This window comes from Mauremys mutica, chromosome 2 (assembly GCF_020497125.1).
Source record: "Mauremys mutica isolate MM-2020 ecotype Southern chromosome 2, ASM2049712v1, whole genome shotgun sequence".
NCBI classification, from domain to species: Eukaryota; Metazoa; Chordata; order Testudines; family Geoemydidae; genus Mauremys; species Mauremys mutica.
This window is the reverse complement of record NC_059073.1, coordinates 78114998-78139257: the sequence shown is the minus strand read 5'-3', so window position 1 is coordinate 78139257 and position 24260 is coordinate 78114998. Positions and strand designations below refer to the sequence as shown.

At 40.0% G+C, this 24260-nt stretch overlaps 1 long non-coding RNA gene across 1 annotated transcript; it reads right to left on the bottom strand.

Moving 5' to 3' along the window:
* Window positions 1–4178: 4178 nt before the first annotated feature.
* On the bottom strand, window positions 4179–22729 carry LOC123362558. Its single transcript, XR_006576483.1, has 4 exons — window positions 22512–22729; window positions 17071–17187; window positions 6319–6486; window positions 4179–4325 (listed from the first exon to the last, which is right to left on the bottom strand). It is a non-coding gene; the product is annotated as an uncharacterized LOC123362558 (long non-coding RNA).
* Between the last annotated feature and the right edge of the window lie 1531 nt (window positions 22730–24260).

Sequence of the window (24260 nt, the reverse complement as noted above, 5' to 3'; positions counted from 1 at the left end):
TAATAAAAGCATCTGTAATAAGCAGCTCTATATATCCTTTAGGATACAAAGCATGGGGATCTCTTGCTTATGTTTAGGAATCTTTGCCCCAGTTTCTCCTTGTCAAGAATTTTTATTTCCTTCACCTCAGAATTCAAACTGATGGGATGAGTTCATGCGCAGGCCTCTTCTTCCTGGAGAGAGTGAGGAATGCAGTCAACAATGCCTCTATCTTTTGATGCTATACAATGCCTCATTTGCCTTCAGTGGACCATCTTGTATGCAGGACAAGCACTTTCCCTTAATTAATGCTTCTTTTCCTGTTTGGTGAGTTACACAATTAAAGAAGTTTACAATGCAAATATTCAAAATAACTATACCATGCAAGTATCAGAGGGATAGCCGTGTTAGTCTGGATCTGTAAAAGCAGCAAAGAGTCCTGTGGCACCTTATAGACTAACAGACGTATTGGAGCATGAGCTTTCATGGGTGAATGCTCCAATACGTCTGTTAGTCTATAAGGTGCCACAGGACTCTTTGCTGTTATACCAGGCAATGCAGCTATTGTAAGTAGAATTAATACATGAAGCATCCTACTAGCATTCCATAAAATCTAAACACTGAACATATTCTTAGAACATGAATATCTATTTTTAACTATACTAGCCCACAGAAAAGCCAGACTGATTTCCAGCTATGCATTTGTCAGTGTTCAGTGAAGCCATGGCATCAACTGGCATCTAGTCTGCCAGCGTCATACCTTCAGCTATCAGAGTCTTTGCAAGAGAAAAAAACGAGTTAAACCAAATTGGGTAACATTTTCAAAAGTCCAGGGGATTTAGGCTCCTAAATGGTGCAGGAGTTTTTAAAGTTTTACCCCTCATGTCTATGAAATATAAAGTTATTGTTTGTCTCTTTGGGCAAAACTGCCTCCTCCCATGGAAAAGGAGCCAAACTGCTGACTTGTTCCAAAAAGGGAGGAGGGGGTGTTCTCCTTACCCACTGGAATGAGCAGGGGAGTGGCCATCCAGAACTTACAGATCTCCTGAGAACATCACAGATTTCAGCGAATTTACTGAAGATCAGACTCATCTACTTGCTGGCTCTGAGCTCCCACACTAGCTCCTGAGCCGTCTTGCCAACAACTGGGCAGCGCCCCGGCCCCACATGAGAGTTGCACAGAATGGAGGGCTCTGCCTCAGGCTGTTAACTTTTCAGCAGATTTGCTGCTGGCTGCTGAAGGGAGATTAATACATGTTGTCCACCAACCTCTGTTCCTCCATTTCACCTCATTCCTCACATGTGGGTTACTCAACCAATGGAGGGTTCTCTGACAGTCTTGTGAAAGGGAACATTGTGCAGCAGATGCAGCTGAACCCCACATCACCACCACCACCACCACTTCCCACCAGCTGTATAGGAAGGAGGAGATAGATCTTCATGAGCATTAACATGACAAAATAGGGCCCTGTCTTTAAACTCCCAATTAACAATAAACTCAGTAACTGACCAAGGTAAATATTTTCAATATAAATTCATTTAAAAAGGATTATGGTTTTTAAAATTCCCTGTAACATGCATGTGTGTAAACTGAATCGTAGCTCTATATTCAATTTGTGCTCGGTTTTCTTTAATTTTTACATATTTTGTTGCTGTAGTAGACTCATGCCGCGATAGACACCATCATACAGATCAAAAATCAGCAGGTGCTCTTTGCACAGGATCTTAATAAAGAACAAAGGTGAGTATCAATCTGAAACACCTATCTTTTTGTTGTAAAAGCTGGTGGTGGTAACTAAATTTTAGCTTACTTCATTGTTCGAGTTTGTAGCCTGATTTAAGGTGTGTTAATAATATTAATTTAATTTCTCAATTTAATTTTTATTTTATTTAATTAATTAATACTACTAATAGTAATTAATTATTAATATTAATAGTATGGGTCTTAGGCTCACCAATCTGTTTGATCAGCAGATAAAAGTTCTTGTCCCGAATCAGGCTGCACAGAATTTACAAAGGACTCTCAGGGTTATGACAGGAAGCTCACACTGAGACAGATATAGTCATAAAGACTTTTTTTATTAAAATCAATGAAATGGTAAGTTAATGGTGAAGGGTATGCTTGTGTTCATTTTGGATAAAATGTGGTTTGCAGGATGCTTATGCATAGGGAAGCATGCTGTGGCTCACCACCCTGGGAACATTCTAGAGAAGGCCAGGGGGAGGGGGTTGAGTTCAGCATGTGGAATGGAGAACTAGGAGCATGTGATAAATAAACCCATAAATGGAAAGGTTAACTCTGATTGGTTAGAGGTTCATGTTATGTAAGTGCCATGTGCTATAAAATAGCAAGAGGAGGGGCTCCTCGCTGGAGGGACTCTGCCTGATTTTTGTACTGGGGGCTCTCCTGGTGCACATATTGAATAAAGCCTTGTTGAATTGAATTGAATGGCATCGAATCGAAGTCCCTTGATTCTACCCAGCATCAGACTCACTGGGAACCACAAAATCCCAACAATGGTAAAATAACTAGAGTTACAAAGTTACAATTGCATTGCTGCTATTCAAAAGATACATATGATAATATAGTATTATATGCTACAAAGCTTTGGTTAATATACTCACACCCTTCCTCGATAACCTGGTGGTAAGAGACACAGGACCAGCCTTGCAGTTCAGGTTACTCAATTCTTGAGTGAGGGATGCAGTGCTTAAAGAATCTAATGCTAAGAACTATCAAATCTAATTTAGGGTTTACTTGACTAACTTAAACTTAAAATCAAAATCTAATAAACTAAGAATAAAACGTAGGGAACCCAAGCTTAGCCTAGTTCCCTTGAAACGTAAAGTTTAAGAAGAACAATACAGCCTACCAATAATAGCAGTCATCGTAGATAGATATAATAGAGAGAGTGGAGGAAGTAAGTGAGAATAAGTAAAAATACTCTAGCGAGGTGGGTCACCTCTTTTATAGGGTACAAGTGCTGGAAATCCTTCCTCCTATGCCCAAATTTCATTCCTCACCCCCAAAATGTTAGGGTATGCTTACTCCAGGCTAGTATATATGTGCGTATTGATGATATAAGTTTCCTTATGGTGTGTCTGTTAAGTCTGTGGGTACAAACTGAACCCCCCCCATGCCATTCTTCATTGTCTATTGGTCTAGATAAAAGATCCTTGACATATGTGTGGATACTTATCTATTTAGGTAACAAGCGATAGGTCAACTTTACTTTTCTGGGTAAAAGGTCTTAATATAGATATGCTAACTTTGCCTTAGCTTAACATACAGGATTTGACCTGTAGGTCTCTTGCATTACAGCCAAACTTACTTTAATATAAATCTATAAACCTATTACAATAAACCAGATACTTAAACTATAAGAAAAGATATATATATGCAAGCAAGCAGGTTAATCCTATAGGCTACAATGTACAGAACTTGCCTTTGTGTGATTGACTCGGGCTGCTGAGCACAATCAGCAACTTGCATCTCTGCCACTATTGCTTTGAAAATGGCAGGACAGACATGACTAGTTGGTAGCGCTCAGAAGTATCAACCCCATGTAGATGTGATTTCTCATTATAGGAAACTAAAATTCACTTTCTCCAATCTTAAATAAACAGACAAGATATATCAGTTCTTCAGGGCTGGGATAGTGTCATATCGCATGTTTGGACAGCACCTAGCACTACAGCATGGAAGACATATTCTTGGTAATATTACCACTTAGTCCAGATAACTTTATATAATACACCACTTTATGCATTTTTACATGTGAGTTAAATTGTGACTGTGAAAATATATCTGGTATGACACTCCTCACCTGTCTATCTGTATAGACATATTTGTATATGTCTATACACAGACAAACCTTGTTAATCCATTTTCAAATAACGGCACCTTAAAAATGTATGGAAGGAAGAAGTGGTTAGAACAGAGGACTGTCAGTTAGGATATCTGGATTCTATTCTTGACACTGACTCATTGCCTGACCAAAGGTGAATCATTTAATTTGTAGCAGCTTTGTGCTCAGTTTACTTGTGTTTAAAATGGGTATAATAATACTCTACAGCATTTTACAGGGGTATTATAAGGCTTAGTTAATTAATGTTTGTCAAGTGCTTTGAGATCCTCCAGGAAAAGGTGCTGAATATTATAAATACATATTTAAGTAGAAAAGTATTGTTACTATAACTGAATATATACAGAGCAGAAATTTATTGATACCATATTACAAAGAATCATGATATCATCTAGTACTCAGTCTTGTATTTCTGTGTCTCCAAAGCTTGAATTGAAGTCTAGGGGAGCTGTGGGTACACCAGAAGGACCGGTTTTGACCCTAAAAGCAATAAATTGTGCAAAGGTCAACCACAAATTTTCCCCCACTAACCTTTAGAGCAAGTCAGACAAAAATTAGTCACTCATGTGAGATTACACTGATGTGCAATCAAGATGGAGCAAATAAAGTGTTTTAAGTGAATAATGCGTTTAGAAAACCAATTGTTTTTGAAAAACAATTTAGATGTATTGCATCTAAAAGAGTTGTCACAAATAGTTTTGGGGGCAGAACTCAGAACTGTTAAAGGAAGCAGCTAAGCTTGGGGAAATTACAGTCAAAAGGCAAGGTAGGTTAAGCAAGTCCTTTTGCACAGAGTCATGCTGTAAATAAAAGCCCTCTAACCATTGCTTCTTTACATGTTGTGTATCAGATGACTGGGAGCTCATACACTCAGATACATAATATAAGTTTTAGTAATTGTGTCTGCACTATGGCCCCATTTCAGGGAAACATGACTGTGCTTAAGTCTCTTTCTATTCTGAAAAACATTTAAGTACATGCCTAACTTTAAGCACATTCTTAAGTGCTTTTCTGAATAAGGCTACTTTCCTGAACTGGAGCCTGTATGTGCATTTACCCAGGACTGATTAAAACTTGCACTGGGCTCATCGTAAAACTGGGGAAGGGATTCTTTAGTGATATGTGGCAGACAGTCTCTTAATTGGTTGTCCCAAAGTCCTGTCAGGAATCCAGGACAGATCCCCAGAATATTACAATGTTCTTTCTCAATTGCTTCATTTCCTGATGCATCTTCATGGTAGGACAATGCTTATGATGCATGATGAAGGAGGTGCTTGTAGACCAAGGGTAGGCTCTAGAAGTTGTGAAAACAGCTGGATTGCAGTAGTTGTACTTGGAGTGAGTCTTCCTACTCGAATAGTATTTATTTCTTAGATTTATTCTCAGTCTATTGATCACAACCCCCAAGGGAATGCTAATAGTTATTTGTGAGGGGATTGCAAATCTGTTTCCATTCCTTATCTCCCAAACTCACAATGATTTTCAGAGTCAGATGGCAGGAACACCACATAAACAATTGTACCACTTCCCTCAGTGCCTCATTTGAATTGCCTGGCCCCTCCTCTGAGATCTAGCACAGAGAATTGGTTGACTGGTGATTGACTTTTGAGGATATCATGATATAAAATAAAATGTAGCGGTAACTTTAACCACTAAGATATTTATTCATTAACACAGTGATGGGGGCATAAGTTAAACATAAGCATAAAAAACAAAATAAAGAAAATGCAGGGCTGTGTTTAAATAGCACAACCTCTTTCCATTGGCAGAGGGAGGAGCTCTGTTGACTGAGATTATATATCATTACTTTCCCAGCAGTCTTGAAGCACTGTTAGACTATGTCTTTATTGCCAATGCTTGTTGAGGTCAACACTATAACCTCACCTGGTGTTCACCTTGACTAGCTATAGTGAGGTAAAAATTACCTGGGCCTTGTCTCCACTAGGATTTTACAGTGAGATTGGTAACTCGAGTTAGCTATTTCACTTAAAAATGCACCTTAGTCTTAGTCAGTGGCGCACTGAATGAGGGGAGAATATGAGTGGGAGGAGGAAAATAAGTCGCTAGTTTGTTAAGGTTTTTGTGCCGCTCTCAGAAATGTGGGGGATTAACAAGGAAATTAGCTTTTTTTTTGTCCTGGTTGAGCATTCCACTTTAGGTAGAATGTTCGGTCTTAAAAAAAGAATTAGAGAGAGAAACAAAATTGCATGGGGGACTGGATGTTTTACGTGATTGATGGTGGATACAGAGCCTTTCAAGCTAGTTGGCTGGTTCAAATCTGGCCCAAGTCAGTAGAGACTAAAAGCAATTACAGTCTGATAGCTGACTGGGGCCTATGTGAGATGAATTGGTTGTCTAAGTCCAGTTTCTAGTTCACGTAACAGAAAACACGATCACATTTGGCACTAATTGACATCCTGCTGGAGTATAAATAGGGAGCCCAAGGTCTGATTTGGCATGGAGATTCTCCTACCCTCTCATCTTTAGAAGGTGTCCTGCCAGATCTTTCCAATGGTTCCTCACAGGATTCAGTGGGGAATGGAGAATATTTTATATGGCTCTGCTTGTGTTATACCGCTGGATACACTTTAGTCTTCAGCATTGCCAGCAATCTGGCATCATTCTTAAGCAATGAATTCAGCTAAAAATGAGAACAAAAGCAAACAAAAATGTAAATATTTTAGAATGTAAATTCTGAAAAACATAGATGATGTATAATAAAATCATACATGCTGTCAGGGCTCTCGCTAATAGTACCAGAGTGTCATCTCATTTTTTATTTGGCTGCCAGAACCACTCAAGTGCACTTGGTGAAGGTTTTCTGATCCACTCCACCTATGAGACAATATTCTTGATCCACAAGACCTTCCCCGATGGCATGTATTTATTTACATATAACAGTAAGTAAAACTTCCAAATGCCTTAGGGCTGAGAACTGACACTGGACAAAATGAATTGACTTGTAACTTCAGCCCCGTACGGCTAACTGAGAGACAATGTCTAAGTTCACTGTTGGTGTACTGGTTACAATCCTATTGACTTACATGGAATTGTGCCCACTCCCAGCAGCTATGAATCTAGCCAATCATGTTTTATTGACAGTATAATGGAGAGATAAGAAGAATGAAGAACAGCCCTTTGCTAGGGAATTTCATTTTCTAAATTAGATATATTTTAGTTATAGGCACCTGTAAAAGTGTTTAAAATGATAAAACATAAGAATATCTGTCCTCCTTTATCTTAAGAACAGCTACAAGGATTTACAGTGAATATGATTAAAAGCAAATATATATATTGCAGCTGGTTTCAGACTTTGGTCTCAGACCTGAATGGATTTTAACTGCTGAGAGACAAACCCTTGAAAATGGAATTAATAATGGAAATTCTGGCATGTTTTTAACTTAAGTGGTGCTGCTATAACACTTATGGCTCTATACTGCCCTAGGTCTACTCACAGATCTCCTAGTGACAGTTATAGGCTAAAGATACAGCAGTGACCCAAGTTGGAAGTTACAGTTCAACATATCATAAGATTTCATGCAGTAGCTCCGTGGACTAAAATGAATTTACCACATGGAATCTCACAACATATTGTGCGGTAACTCAGAAAATAACTTGGATCACCACTGCACATATAATATGCATTAACAGCATTTATAGACACTGATCTATTAAGTCATTTTTGTACAATACCTTCAGACCTTTGGTATGAAGCAGAAAAAAAAATCATTAAAGCTATGGTTTGCCAGACAATTACTTTGTCAAATCTCAAGAAATTGCATAATAAATTGTATACATGCATCAAACATGAACAGCAGAGGGGTATAACAAGCTGTGTATTTCCAGTCCACTTGTTCTTTCATCTAAACAGTAGCTTTTGTTTTGAAGAGCAAACCCACATTCTTTTCAAAGCCATGCATAAAATGTGCATATACATTTATCTATTAAACTAAGTAGAAATAATTGAAACACTTAATATGCACAGTAATAAAGAAACGCATGAACAACTTCATTATTAATGTCTATTGATTATTTATGTTTTCAAATAGGCAAATGTAGCTACTAATATTTTATCATGTTAGTCTATATGTTCATTTTGGCTTTACCTGTTTATTGGCAAATTTACTATACACATTATGGGGTGTTTTTATTGCTGTACACTCATTTGCTATGTGCATAACTGAGGTCAGTTTACGAACTGACTAGTGTTTACTCAATTTGATTACTATGTAGCACTGCTGAGACTATTCCCCCTTTGGAAAATTAACTGTACAAGGAAGCCCAGTAAATCTTTACTTAAAAATTCCAAACTTTAGATTGATTTCAGCAGTGGGTCTGTATTGATCTAAAAAGCTTTGCGTTCCTAACTAAAAACTAATCTTTATTTCACCCTTTAGTGACTGCAGCCATAAATATGTTCACTCGTACTGGAGTTTAGTGGATTAATGGTTATTGGAGATTGTGGCTTCCAACTGAGGTTGGTAAACCTTAACCTTTGGAGGACAACATGAAGGCATTTACCCCATGTCATCTATAATAGCTAGGTCCATTTTTGACAGTTACCTGAGTGTTAAAGAGGAGACAGAGCAGGAGATAGGAAATAGAGTGCCAGCAGCTCACTTTAGCTATTAATCACTTATTAGACTGACTACTGTATCTGACTCTTTTTCTGATGCAAAATTATTGAAATGAATCAGTTTGTTTCTTTCATGATACCAGGTAGGAATTTTAAATTTTTTTGAGCACAATATCTTGTAGCCGAATTAGTTAGGTCTTAAAATTAAGACACAACTAATGTGTCTTTTTTTCTCATATTTTCACACTATTTGTGAGAGATGCTTTATGCTAGTTAATACAGCTTCTCTCACTGTGCCTAATAGAGGATTTTTGAAGGCAGCTTGCAGGGAGCTTTACATTATAGTCAACTACAATAAGTTATCACTGAAAACAGAATTATATCAGTTGTTACAAAAACATTAATTGCATTAAAGCTTTAAAGTAAGGTTTATTCCTCAACATCATTTTTAGAAATGGATGTCAATGAGAATATGTTTAAGCTATGAAGGATCTGGTCCTGCAAACCCTCATTCAAACAACTTATTCTTACTCAAGAAAGTAATTCAATTGAAATCATGTGATTAGCAATTATTCCTATGAATAAGGTTTGCTAGGTCAGGACCTAACTTTTCATTAAATGTAATACTGATAATTGATAACATAAAAAGTTTGTTCACAAGCAAGAAAGAGAAGGTTTCAGTGTAATATGGAATGCACAAAATGGTAGATATCCATGACAAAAGTAATGGGCACAATTCAATATTCCTTGCTCAAAAAATATCGATTGACTTCAATGGGAGATTTTCTTGGGAAAGAAGTACTGAACTGGGCCCAAATTCAGTGCAGTGATATAATTTAAATTTAAGTTGTACGATCTTACAACTTTTGCTCCTGCAAGTATTCCCATTTGACTTCAATGGGATTACCCCTGTGAGAAAAAGTTTGCAAGACTGGATCCTTAGTTTGGAGATGAGTCTTAGACCAGTCTTACACTACTGCGGTAAATCAATCTAAGTTATGCTACTTCAGCTACATGAATAATGTACCTGAAGTTGATGTAGCTAGATCCACTTACCGCGGTGTCTACACCGCGCTGTGTCGATGGGAGGCGCTCTCCCACCAACTTACCTTACTCTTCTCGGGGAGGTGGAGTACAGAAATTGATGGGAGCAGTGCCAATTTAGCTCCGTAGTAAAGACGTGCCCCTAGTTTAATGTCAGTCTTCCTGTCTTTGTCAGTTCTTTTATTTTTGTAAATCATATTCCTGGGAAGGGAGATTGCTTTTGTAATACTAAAGAATTGCAGTTATTGGCAGCTGTTGCAAACAATTCTAGTCAATATAAGTCCCCCAGGACATTTTCCCAATATCAAGGTAATCAGGGCTGATGGGATATGATCTGGGAACAATTCCTACAACAGATTTCTAATCTTGGACCAAAAATCACAATGCCAGAAGACATGCGGATGGCTTACTGTGCCTTGAAATTCTCTCCTAATATCTTCTTGTAAATTTTGCATTTGTTTGGTTTCTTGAAGTATGTGTAGTGGTTCAAACAAACAAAGATAAGGGGATTATCGGAATACAGAATATCTGTTAGGGGCATCTAGGCTACCCTTATTCAGCAATTTCATTTGTTTTGTGTTTATCCTCACAACATTATTCCTCTCTCCCTTATTTCCTTGTTTAAAATTGCTGAATAAGTCACCAAGAAAGATTAATAAAACATACATATGTGTTGTCACAGGTGTGACCAAAATTCAACTGTCCTCACTGTGGGGATTTGTGGAGGCTCACACAAGCCCCTTGTTAACAGAGCCAACTCTAGGGCTCTGTAAAGGATAGTCTCAGTTTTAATAATAAAGGAAGCCTCTAGCTCTTTCCTTTGCAAATTTAGCCTTTAAGATGCAAAACGACTGCAGAGAGCGGAAGGAACATGCTGCTGTACTCCACTTCTATAGCAGGAGGCTATGGGCACTAAATCTCTCTCTCATGCACATTTTAGGTATGAGCCAGCTAAGTTTCTGGGCTATCCTAAAAAATCAGCACACTAATCTTCACTTAAAGCCTTATGCCCAGTGTACAGTGGTGTGATAATCAGAACAGACAGAAATTGGTTACATTTGGGAGTGAGACAGCGAAAAACTGTTTTACAACTCACCCCAAAGTGCTGAGGCCAACCCTACTTGTTAAAATGTTCAGCCCCTCTCTGAATGCGCATTATTGATAAAACTGTGCAAGCTGCTGGATGGGGAACTCTCTTCTTGCCTCTCCTGCTACTATCTCCAGGTATGCATGTGGGAGAGACACCTCATAGGCTATGTTTGCACTTATGGTGGTGTGTAGCATATATACACTGCACACTCCCCTAGCATGGGTACAAACAGCACTGCAGACGGTGAGGCACTGCTTAGGTGAGTGGAGTAAAGACACGTTGGAACCTTGCTAGTCCTCTCAACACCTCCTCCGCAGCCTTCCCACTCCAGCAGCACACAAGGAGCAGCTGGAGAAGAAATGGGGCCAAGTTGTTGCTGCAGTCATTGGGAATCCTGTAGCCATGGTAGCCCATCTGTACTTCCACCAGAATTTGTCTGCTCAGCCCCAGTCTGCAGAAAGAAAAGCCTGTCCTCCTATGCACCACTCAGGAGAGATCCCCTAGCATGATCCTGAGAATACCCAGTCCTCACTTTTGACATCAGTTGGAGAAAGCTTCAGCACTCAAGTGAAAACTGCCAAACTCTTGAAACCAAGGTGACCTGTTCTCACTCTCCACTTGACCATCACACAGCCAGAGTCTTCAGCATGACTAGCCTGCCACCACTGCTTATTGCAAAAGTCACAAGACACTTGCATGCCAATTCTGCTCAGGCAGCTCTGAAGAACAGCTGCCTAGAAGGGAAGTCAGTTCACAGACTCATACATTTTAAAGCCAGGAGGGACCATCATGATCATCTATTCTGATGTCCTGCACATTGAAGGCCAGAGAATCTCACCCACTCACTCCTGTAATAGACTGGCTGACTTTGGCTGAATTACTGAAGTCCTCAAATCATGATTTAAAGACTTCAGAGAATCCATCATTTACACTAGGTTAAACCTGGAAGTGACCCGTGCCCCATGCTGCAGAGGAAGGAAAAACATCCCCAGGATCTTTGACAATCTGATCGGGGGCGGAAATCCTTCCCAACCCCAAATGTGGCAATCAGTTAGACCCTGAGCATGTGGACAAGACCCATCAGCCAGATACCTGGGAGCCTGAGTGAGTTACTGGGGATGGGAAAGCACAATGGATCAGAGAGGTGGGTTAGGGGAAGAGTGTGAAATTGATGTTTATTTGAGGGAAAAGAGTATGGATTTGATACATTTTTAGAGTGTGGAGAAAAAGGAGGAGAGAATTTTGTTCAGGTAACATCATGTGTATCACTGAGTGAGGCAGAAAATTTTGTGGGAGCCTCTTGTTAAAATTGTGGCAGCACATCACTTGTATTCTAGCCAAGATCTAAGTGGTGTCACGTACAGTAATAATGCCACCTCCTTTGAGAATGCAACACAGCTTAGAGTATTTTAGGCAAAATATAAAGAAATTAAAAATGACCAAATTATTTCACATGGGCTTGATGTGCATTGAGCGGCAACAAAATTGATTTGATCAACAGAAATAGCTGCTTCTAAGCTAATATGATTTATTGAATTAAAAATCCTCTTTTTCACATTGCTTAAATCTGGATCTACATGATGACAAATCCAAACGTGCCATTTAAGTCTATCATGTAAATAATAATGAGTTTTCAAAATTAGAATGCAGATCAAAATAGGTCTTTAAATTGCAATGGTCTCTTGGGCCAAAAATGCACTTATTGAATAGTTCACAAATATGAACTGTTTTGATTGTGAGCTCCTATTTATTAAGGCCCATGTGAGTAACTTACATATTTGAGTAGTACTGTTGAACTCAGTGAGACTACTCAGATGTGTAAAGTTACTTACAGGCATAAGTGCTTGCTGTGCTTAGCTTGTTAGCATCTCAGTCCAGGGACTAATTTTTCTTGTACAGTACCAAGCACTTTATCAACACTTAGACTATACTATTTATTATCAGGAAAATAATATTTCTACCAAAACCACATGCAATATGATATTTTTTATTTTGTTTTGTAATGCAGTATTTTACTGCAGAAAATGAAAGGAAAATGATTAGGGACAAATTTTTAGGTGTGGACTGGTGAGTGCACCTTTAAAAATGATGGGCCCCACTCCCTGCACCTGCATTTGCACCCCTAAATCAGCAAATAACAACTTGCCAATTTGTATGTACAAAATTTGCATGCAGAAATGTGGGATTCCGTGGGAGTACTGGTTGCTCCCAGGCTTGACATTTTTGCCTTTAATATTTAAACAGCTAAGTTATTCTTCTAATTGTTCAGCAGAAGGGAAATGTTTTCCTCTTTGACACAGTTCTCACAAACAAAAGGACTGAACCTGCAGTGATTCCATGGGTAAAACTCAGCCCTGTGCAGAGGGCCAACATAAAATCTCTGTACCATTTAAGTCCCACTTAACCTCTCAAAAAAGCCAAAATAGCCCTATTTTGAGGGCTTAAGTGGGGTTCAAGTGGCCCATAGGCCTTGTACTGGCCCTCTGTAACAAGACAAGGTGTAAAAATAATCAAAGTCCAAATATTTGAAGGACAAAAGAAATAATCAAGGGCAGATTACGGAAAATCAGCATCTTTTCTCACTCTGCACCCATCTCATTCCATATAGACAGAATCCATCTCTTCCTACTTCCTTTGAGTTAATTGTAACTTGCATTGAGTAGTATCATGGAGAGAGGCATAAAAAGCAGCGACAGTAATAGTGCTCAAGGGGAATTAGCAGCTCTACTGCAGAACAGAAATCTCTGAGTAAATGTCCTGGCAATAACTGAGCCAGTTTGATACCAGTCAAAGTCCGCACACAAAATACCCCTCTTATAGTACTGTCAAGAATTTGAGTCTGGTAAGCCTCAGGGCACACTGGGAGCCCATTTACAGTGTTCAACATTTAGCTGATTTTTTCTTTATTTAGGTTTTGAATAGTTATTTTTTGTTTTGGCAGATAAATACTCATGGCCAAATAGTGCTCTTGCAGCATTGGCACCTGTAGGGGGCAATGTAGAGTCCCCCATCTACACCTCGGGAGGGCACCAGCAGGTATTATGCTTCAAAGAGAAGAGTGGGCATTGTGTCTTTCAGATGGAGATCTGAAATTGTAATAAGAACATCTTTCAGTGATTTACTTGAACTTTATTCAAGAGTTCTCTTTCCTGATGGCTAAAGTGCTGCTTGTAAAATGCACCGCAACATCGTCAGTCAGTTCACGCTGTACCCTATATTTTTTCTCCTCTAGGCAAATGAAAGTGATGCTATCATAATTAGGACAATATCATGGCAATTATCTCAGTGACAGAATCTGTTTGAGGTTTTTATTTCTCACAAGACACATTTATATAAAGATGGGTCTGAACCAAAACCCTAGATCCAAACAGCTCACAGTTATAGGGAAAATCAGAGCTGAGTATGAATGATGTGCCTGGCCCCTAGCACAATAATAGGCTGACAGTAAATACTGGATCCAAACACTGGAGAAGTTAAGATCCAGAACCAAATTTTACAACTCAAGGTCTGAATTAATTTGGTCAGACTGGCTGTGTTCAGGGTACCTCACCTTTGCAATGCAGTGGAGATGTTAGCCGGCTCCTTGGAAAGGCTGTACTTTGTCCTCTTGAACACAGCGAAGATATTGGCAAGCTTTCAAGTATCAGAGGGGTAGCTGTGTTAGTCTGGATCTGTAAAAGCAGCAAAGAGTCCTGTGGCACCTTATAGACTAACAGACGTATTGGAGCATGAGCTTTCGTGGGTGAATACCCACTTCGTCGGATGCACGAAAGCTCATTCTCCAATACGTCTGTTAGTCTATAAGGTGCCACAGGACTCTTTGCTGCTTTGGCAAGCTTTGTAGACCCATTGGAGCATCTGTGCCCATTTGCCTGTGTTTTCTTTCCCCCATGTAAGGAGGTGAAGACATTCTGCTGATCCCCACAGGTCTCCCCTGTGAGAATGAAGACAACCAAGCCAGTCCCTACAAGGCAATGTAGACATCCCACAGTGAAGATGGGTTTACCCAAAGAAAGGGAGGCCCAGGAATCAGTACTGAACATGTATACTAGAAAAGGTAGGGAGAAAAAAACCCCAGGATCTGTCACAAATGTTAATTAAATTCATGACTTAATCAAAATTTACTCTGATTCACCATTAACATTTTTCCGAACAAACTCAAATTGTTGCTCACTAGTTGGTCTTCTCCAAAATGTTTATGGAAAATAAACAGACTTTCTCTAAGATTCCATTGAGCAGGTATCAGATATGGAGAGCTCCCTTCCCCCCATCACCCTTCTGCACCACAGCAAAGACTTAATGATTTACATTGTTTGAAGAGTCATTCAAGCAATTCCACCTGGTCAGTAGCACAGGGTACTTCGTATATGAGCTGGTGCAAGAGACATTTTGCAGCTAAAGCTCTCAGGTTGTGTTAAGAGCTACACAGGAATGACAGAGGTGACTGCAGACTTTCAGTGCAATGATCTGCATGTTTTGTGCATTTTTTGGGACTGTCTGGAAAATTATATAGAATTAAATTAAGGCAGCATGCAAAATGAACATGCAGCACATCACCACAGTCTCCATCCTTAATGGCATATGCTACGTAGTTCTCCATTATCAGATGAAAAAAACTCAGGAGACAGAGATCAAAGGGTTTGCTTTCAAGTGATCTTGTCCTGCAGCTTCTTAAATGATAATGTAAAGGTTTTAAAAAACATTTAGCATAATTTCTACTAAGTGTCACAGCCTAGTGAACCATTAAAAGTGAACTAGTTCATTGAACCGAACTGAAGTGAACAGATGGAATTCCACCCTCAGTATGCTTGAGAGACTCCATGAACAATACAAAGTCTTCTTTTAAATCTCCTCCTCTGAGCTCGTTACCAGTGCAAATATGTGGTGGGCTCTATAGTCACAAAGGCTGTGGCTCTCTCCTCTAGTAAGCCAGGCTGTACTGTATGATTTAAAAAAAATGTACCTTAATTTAGTTTTGCTTTTTCTCTTTGTTTCTCACATAATGTGATGGCTGGAAAAGAGGGTGGGCACCCTGATTTCAGCTTGCCAGAGCTTTTTGCCTTACCATCAATCCCATTTTCTCCAGATTTCACTTAAAAACAAAACAAAGCATTGTCCTTGGGAACAGATATTTGTGCCCCTGCAGTTATGGAATTCTACAGGGGTTTGTGCTTAGGTACAGTTGCTGCATTTGAGCTCTTGTGCTCTCTTCTTTCCATTCTCTTTCCTGCTACCCTGCCTAATAGACAAATAATGCTGCACAGGTATGTGTGACCTTGCTCACCCCCCATTTTTTAAGAGCTGTTTACGAGTTAATCTTCATGGAAATTTGGATCTTTATCGCAGGGCTGAAATTTCCACAGAGTTCGTGATTTTATGAACAGAGTATGAGCCATCTCCTCAGGCCAGTTTACAGTAAAGGCCAGTAGGGTGCCTCTAAGCTTCAGCAGGCCATGTAAATCAGTTATGCAGCAGTCCTAAGGACAATCAGCCTGGTGTAGAGGAGAGACTCTGTACCCACTCTGTAGCTGGGAGGTGCAGAGTTGCTCAGGGGACAGAGAAATCATGCAATATGCTCCTATTCCCCCAGAAGCAGCCCTCTCCCCACAATCCAGCCTGGATCGCAGGGGTTACTCCAGGACTAGGGCTGCAGTTACAGCTTGACAGGTGACTCACAAGGGAAAGACATAGCATCCTTTCCCCCTCAGACATGTACCTTTACTGGAGTGCTGTGGTTGCGGGAGGTTGTCTTCTCCCATTTCCATTCCTCAGGGTCAGAGGTGGATTTTCTGCTTGATGAGCTCTATGCTTCCCCTGAGGTCATCTTAAGGGGCTTGACTGCCATATGTAAAGTGGCCAGGCTAGCTGGAATGATGGATTCTGCCCCGAGGAGAAACTGGGTGGCTGATACATGGCCACATGAGAAGAAGATTACTCCTCCTCAGGATGTGTGCTGCCTTCCAGAGCCCAGACTAGAATCATAGAATATCAGGGTTGGAAGGAACCTCAATAGATCATCTAGTCCAACCCCCTGCTCAAAGCAGGACCAATCCCCAGACAGATTTTTGTCCCAGATCCCTAAATGGGCCCCTCAAGGATTGAATTCACAACCCTGGGTTTAGCAGGTCTATGCTCAAACCACTGAGCTATCCCTCCCCCCACTGAAAAGGTTCTCAGGTCTCCTTCTGAGGACAGTAGTAAACATAATTTTTGCCCAGATTCATTTTCACAGCACACAGTTTGAAGAACAACAGCTTTTCACCTTTCTCCTCAGAACCATACACCCTAGCTAATTATGCTTCTGAGGATCGATAGGTTAGTGGTCTGAGTCTTCTCTCACCTTTACCAGGTTTACGTGGGTGCAATTCAGCTGACTTCAGTGTTATTCCCAATTCACACCAGTGCAAGTGAGATCAGAATCCGGCATTTTGAATCTGTTCCTTTGCATTTAAAATATTACTCACCCATTAGAGATCTCTCCCAAAGCCCATTAAATTGTGAAAATGTAAACTAACCTTCTTCGGTGTCCATCTCCACATCGTTTCAGCATTTCAGGCATGTGTTCTTTAGTTACAGAGACTGCTACATTTTCAAAAAATCATGCTAGCCATTTTCATTAGCTTGGTGGCATTCTGAAAGTGCATGGTAAGAATCAACATTTATAAACTGGTAACTGTAGTTGTAAAGAAAGGTTTTTAATTATAATGGATAATTTCAAGTCTTCTGTTATGCTGTCTGTGAACCACTAGTACAGGAATCCAGTGTACGAAAATCAAGCCCAGTTTCTCTCCAGCTTTAATACTGGTTGAAAATCAGGAGAAGAATTTTACATAAATGGTAGCAGTAGGCTCAAACTGAAATTTGGGATACAAACTCCTCAGGACTGTGGGGCAGTCTGAATCTGAAATGTGCAACTCTGGCCCATTTCTATAATGGACTGAACTGGACCCCCAAATGTATACACCTCTGAACTTCGGGGAAGTTTGGACCCAAGCTTCATTGCCCAAGGCTAAATGCTGCCACATGCTGCCCCAGGGTAACGCTGAAGGAGGTAGGTTTGGGGGTAGGTAAGGAGGGGTGGGGAACCTCTTTCCCCCACACAAGCAGCAAGACAGAATCTTTCTCATATAGTTTGGGGCATTAGCAGAGACTGCCAACAAGACAGCACGTTCCTAAGGGGGCAGGAGCTGCTAGTTAGTCAGGCGTGCTTAGCCCTTCCCCCATTTGGCTAGAGCGTGTGCTGCAGTCAGCAGCAAGCTCTAACCAAGGGCACACTGCTTCTCAAAAAAGCAGCAAAATACTCTCCTCAGCACATTTTCCTTGCCCACCATAAGATGTCTTGCCTTTGCTGACAGAAGTCTCATCCTTTGCAAACGATTCATTTGGCAGTACTTTGGTCTCCTTCCTTTCACTGACCAGGGTAGGATTTAGCCCTACAGTTCTTCTGGCTGTCAAACCAGTAGTAAAGCAGAATGGGAATTGGGCTCCCAAGTGTCTTTCTGGTATCACAAATTGTGTTATTTTGGAGAAAGATGGCTTGCACCAACAGTCAGCCCAGAAATGACACTTGCAATTAAAAGTCTGAATAGTTTATATGCAGCAAGACATGCTTCTCACCTAGGGGACTTCCAGATTGCTACAATGAACAGAAATGGCCACAGTCTACCACTGAGTCTCATACGCTCTTATCCGGCCATTTCTAAACATGCTAAATACTTCCTCCACGAGATGGTGGTTAGCTTCCAACAGCAAAGGTGTTGTTACCCTGGATACTGGCAGATGCTTGTCTCATTAAGTGCCCAGTCCTGTAACCCTACTCATGTGAAAGTAACAATGGTTCAAGGATTGGTCCCTTCATTTGTAGACATAGACAGGAAAGAGTGTTCTCTGATTCATTATCATCTTCCTTTCTTTTTTTCCTTTCACCATTTACATTGCATGCATATACTTCAGAAACTTGGCTTCAGTCTTGATTGAAATATTTAATGAATATTATTCATTGTTGATATTCTCATGATGTTGTTTTCATTCATTTTAAATCTGCCAAACCTTCCCATTTTTCAAGGATGCCTGGCCTTTTAAATAAGGGAAGCCTTCTGATACTTTTATTGTATCTTTTTTGGACCTCATTGGCTTGTTGCTGTTATCATTTTGACTTTGATTAAGGCAAAATGAATAACGTCAGACTCTCCATTTCTTAAATACCTCATACTTTGTCATTATTGTCCACAAACAGTTGATACCAATCAACTTTCTTCAATTCATTCCATGCACAATATTGGTGTGCATCTATAACCATTCACAAATATTCCCAGAAGTGTTTCCAATCTGGTAATATTATGATAACTTAGCCCTAAGGGCTTATTAGCTTCCATGTTATTCATTTCACCTAGTTTCATTTCCTTGGACTAAGTCCAGAATAGCCCCTGGTCTTGTTGTTTACTCCTCAAACTGAAGATGCAGTTCTGTACACCACACTTAGAAACATGCATCCATCCTTAATGACTTCACTACTGCTATACCCATCAGTGTCAGGGTAATTGAAATTCCACTATAGTCACTGCCTCTGTCTGTTTACAGCTTACTCCTTATCTATATAAGCATTTCCCAATCAACTATTTTGTTTTAACCACATTCTGGGTCCAGCTCAGTTTCTCTGTGATTGTTTTATACCATGTTAAAATGTCCTTATTTATGCTCTTCCTCTCTCAGATTTTTGGTAAGTTAAATGAAAAAATAGCATTATGAGGCTCATATTATCTGATGTTTTCCCCGCAGTTAGGATTAGAGTAAGTGCTCATCTTAGGACACTTGCCAAGTATACAATGAGTGGTTGCTCATGTCTAAAAGGAAATGGAAAAAAAAAAAGGGGGGAGCAAAGGGAGGGAAGCTGTTCCAAATATACAAGTCATATGTGGTCTCTTTTCTACACAGTTTTCTTAGAAAATTAGGTGGGTAGATTAAAGTTGCAATTTGGGTTGCTTTAAATCACACAACCTGCATTTGCTGAGGAAGGCACCAGGAGTCTTACTGACTCTGGGAGCATTACAGAGTCATATTTTCACATAGCATAACTGATCTTGAACAATTTCTCCAATTTATTAGGCACAAACAGGCTTTAAGAAGCCAGTGTGTCATTTTTAACCTAAGCAGTTTTTCCTTAAATAAAACTTTGAGTTAGATTCTCCTCCTTGTATTGTAACTCTGGGTATGGTTGTAGGGTTTTTTTTGCATTCATTTTAAAAAACGTCCTGTCAAGATTTTAGTGTTCGAGAGCAGCGACTCTCACTTTTTACCATACTAGGACCCAACTGGGACTTGCCTCTTCTTGAGCAATTTGGGAAAGACAGAATGGTCACAAGCTCCTGCCACCTGTTCTCGTGTGCCAGTTAAGAAGCCCTTCTTTAGAGCAAGGGTTGAGACAGTTGGACAGATTATTTGGCCTTTATTTGAAGATCCAAAACATATCTTTGCCCCTTGTCTTAAAAATGTGCATCAGCATCAGCAGCTGTGGTGATTACTTCTTCAGGGACAGAAGTTACAGAACTGAAAGTATCCATACAAGTGGTTTGTGGCAGTTTAACCACCTGTTTCCCACTGAAAAAGTCCAAAAGGTTCTTGTGAATCACACGTTAGGAAGGGTACAGCACTCTGTACAAGCAGTTGCCAAGGCATCAGTTACTGTACTATCCAGGGTAGATTTTCAAAGCAGCCTAAAAGATTTAGACACATGGAATTTCAACCAAGGCATTTAAACCATATAGCGAGTAACAAGTGCAAATTCCAAACTCATACACAGAGAGGCAACTCTCATTACATTCAGAGACAGTTTAACCCATGTATTGGAGGGCAAACATGGGCCCTTAATTGCAGTTAATAAATGAATTAGCACTGCATTCCTTGTCTGGATTCAAAGTACTATTCGCTAATTTGTGATGCATATTGAGTGCTTGGCTTATTGGGCGATGAGTGGTTGGAATGTCACAGTAAATGTGTGTTGAAGCTCTGAATTCTGCAACTACTGAATCCCATAGAGATTTAGTCTCCACACCTGCTGATGCTGATGCTATTTTGCACTCTTGAGAGACTTCAGAGGGAGCTGTATATATGGATAAGAGGGCAGAACTGGGCATATAAGATGTACGCCTCCCATACTCATTTCGAAACCTGTACGGTCACAGTCCTTGAGATCCCTTGAGCTCAGACTGCTTCAACAGATGGGCCTGGGAAGCACACACACAAGTAGCTTGCAGATTGGGCCTTTTAGCCTTAGTGTTAGGATTTATATATTCTAAATCCAAAAACTATGTTCAAGGCCATGTAGAAACACTAGCATGCACTGTGGTAGTGAACAAAAATGACCTTTTGTATGGCCAAGATAACAGGCAGATTTGCCATGATAACAACCAATAAAAATGTTGATACAGGAAGAACTTGTTTAGTCTTCCAAATGGAGTAGCCTTTTGATTCTGTGAGGTGCCGAACATCTATCTTCCATTCACTTAACTGGAAATGAGGATGCCCCCATTACTACACGACTGAACCCTTACAGCTGGTGAAATGTTTCTTTTGTTTCAGAATTTTTCCTAGTACTCCATGAAGTAAAATGTACCTGGCAGATATTTCCAGTAAATAGCTAATGCCACTGTATTTTCTTAATGCCTCAGCATCACTTGAAGTTATTTGTGAAAGAATTACGACACCCATTCATTTTCCATATGTTTTCCAGTAAAATATAATATTGTACGTAACCTTGCAGTTTAGGCATCGCCCGTTCTGCAGTGCATGTCTAGTGTTTATTTCAGTGTCTGTGAGAGACCCAGGGTTTAAACTATTGGAGGTCCAGATGACATCTGGCTTCTCAGCTCCTCTAGAATATTGGCTGCAGTGTTTATCAGTGCATTATTCATCAAAACTGATGATGCAAAGTACAACATGCTGTCTGCAGCTCAGGGTATGAGTGGAAAGAAGTTGGCAGAAATGCCTAGTGTTCTGTGAGCAGCATGTAATCAATAGTCTGGGTGCTTGTTCACTTTATGTTGATGACTATTCCCTCTGGTACATCTTTGTATGTTTTTGGGTTCACTGTACTACCAGCTGTGTGATTTTTCGCTCTCTCTTTTTGCAGCCAGTCATGATAGATAGAGCAGAATGGAGGCAACCTTTTGTCGGGAGGTGTTATATCAAAGGAACTAGTTACACAGAACGTGGCAATGAGAATGGAGGAAAAATATTTAGTCAAGAATTTCTAAGAGTACTTGATATTTAAAATAAAAATCAAAGAAAAAACATAAATGTAATGCTGGCTAAAATATTATTGTCTTTCAGCTAAATTCTGCTCTTAGACTAACATAAATCCAGCATGACTCCACAGACTTCAGTAAAATTACTCCCAATTTACACCAGTGTAACAGATCAGAATTTGAACTTTTATAGTTAAATTTTAACTGAAATACCAGAACTTGCAAAACATGTCAGATTGTGAGCTGGGGTAAAATGGCATGCTTCCATTAAAGTCAATGGAGCCATGCTGATATACACCAGCTGATGATCTGGCCCATTATCTCCCACCCTACACACACACACACACACACACACACACACACACACACACACACACACACACACACAAAATGAGGCGCTGCTTACTTTTTTCACCCTTAAATCTGATGTGAATTTGATGCTTATGAAACTGAAGAATTATGCTAGCCGGGACTTATTAGCAATGCATATTGCAAACAATGACTTTGTACTAGCTTTTTTGCCAGTGTACCTCTGTTGATTCACAGACTCCTGTTATTCCAGTTCTATGCAAACATGGACAAAAGCAGACAAGAATGGGTCCAAAAGACCCTTTTGTTTGTGACTAAAGCTGAGCATCACCCTCCAAAATCATTAATTTGAAACATGGAGCCAAATAGTCTATACAGGGAAGAAGCAAAGAGACAAATCTTACCTTCTCATTCAATTGCTCTTCTCAAAGAAGGGGCATGGCTACTGGTTCTTTACAAGTGGGTCAGGTCCCCACTGCTGATTGCATAGAGGCAGCTAGAGTTGTGGATCTAGGTGAGCTGTGGAGGGCGGGACCCCAATCCATCTATTCTCTAACATTCTTCCAAAAATACTGATGATTAAACCACCTGCAAACATGGAATATTATCAGAACAGTTTATGAGTGGTGAGTTAACCCTGGATTGACATTCAGCTGGGTTAATATATTTCTGATACTTAGACGTAGCTCTTACACAATTGGATTCTGCAACTTAAACAAACAAACAAACAAACAAATGTTGATGTTGATGCCAGACCCCTATTCTATCAGAACCAGGAAGTTTGTGTGAGCAAATATGCTTATTCTCAGACAAGAAAAAATGACTAAGTCAACATTTTTTTCTCCCTCTACTGGGCATGTCCTCTGCTCCCTTATCATTGGGAACAGATCTGCTGTACGAAAAATAAAGAGGGTGGAAAGAAAGGAGTAATAGAGATTTTGAAGTAAAAAAAATCTAAAACAATAGTTAGTGTGAGCTACAGAAGTATCACAGATAGGGAGGCCACATTTGCCAAAATCCACACCAGTGGACATCTGAAGATCAAGCTTCTACTGCTTCATAAAGTATGTTAGACTGAGTAGCCAACTTACATACCTCTGCTGCCAAAGTGTGTACTTTTTCTGACTGCAGAATCACAGCTGATTTAGAGAACTGCCCTCATCACTTCAGTCAAAGCAGTCCTTTGCTTTGTATACTTCATTGATATAGTTACATATTCAGGTCAAGAAGATTACTGTATAGGCTTGCTGACCCCACATGCACTAGTTCACAAGGAGAGCTTTCCATTTTCTAACCTGTTCCATTCTTTGCAAGTGTATTTTGATTGCCCTGCCTTAAGTCTTTGGTGTGATCATTTTTTTTTCTTTCTGGTGCTTGGGCTTTGGGCAATATTTTGGGATCTGTGAAAAGCTAAATACTTGGTCATGAATTCTTTCAACGTTGTCACTTCATCCTCGATAAATACACAATACTGGAACTTTATTCACTAAACTCCCAGCTTGAAAGCCCTAAGCTGATGCAATAACCACTAGGAAGTTACCTTAGAGGTCAAGAAATACACAAATATAGACCGGAAGGCCTGTAGTAACAGACTGATGTCCTGGATTGGGCACCTGAAGATTTTTCACTTGCTGCAGTTTCTCCTGTGCTTTGAGGAAACAAACCAACATGGGTTGGTTGGATAAGAAACCTTCTTATCCAACTCTGAGAACAGAGTACTGAGATTAGGGTGGAGATTTGTACTTTTGAAGGGTCTGTACAATAGGCTAATGGACAGGGTGCTTCTCTGATGAGTAATGAAATTGATGAAGAAGAGGGAAGAAAAAAAGGCACTCTCACTCCCTTCTCAAAAAAGAAATCCAGGACACTTTACAGTAACTGACAAAGTGGGAAAAACAGTGTTTATCCTTCCCTGACCCTCCTGCCATTCTCTCCTAGTCTCAGACTCTCTCCATCTAATCTAGTTTTTACCATAGCATCACCCTCAGACACATCTAATCAATTCACCCACAATCTCCTTCACAGTCTGACTCCATTTCCCCCTGTACTCGATCCAACGCAACCCATCCTCATCTCCTAGCTTGGAATCTCCCCAAGCCCTCTCAGTTTCCTCTAGCCAACAACCTCCACTTGCTAAGAAACACATCCTCACC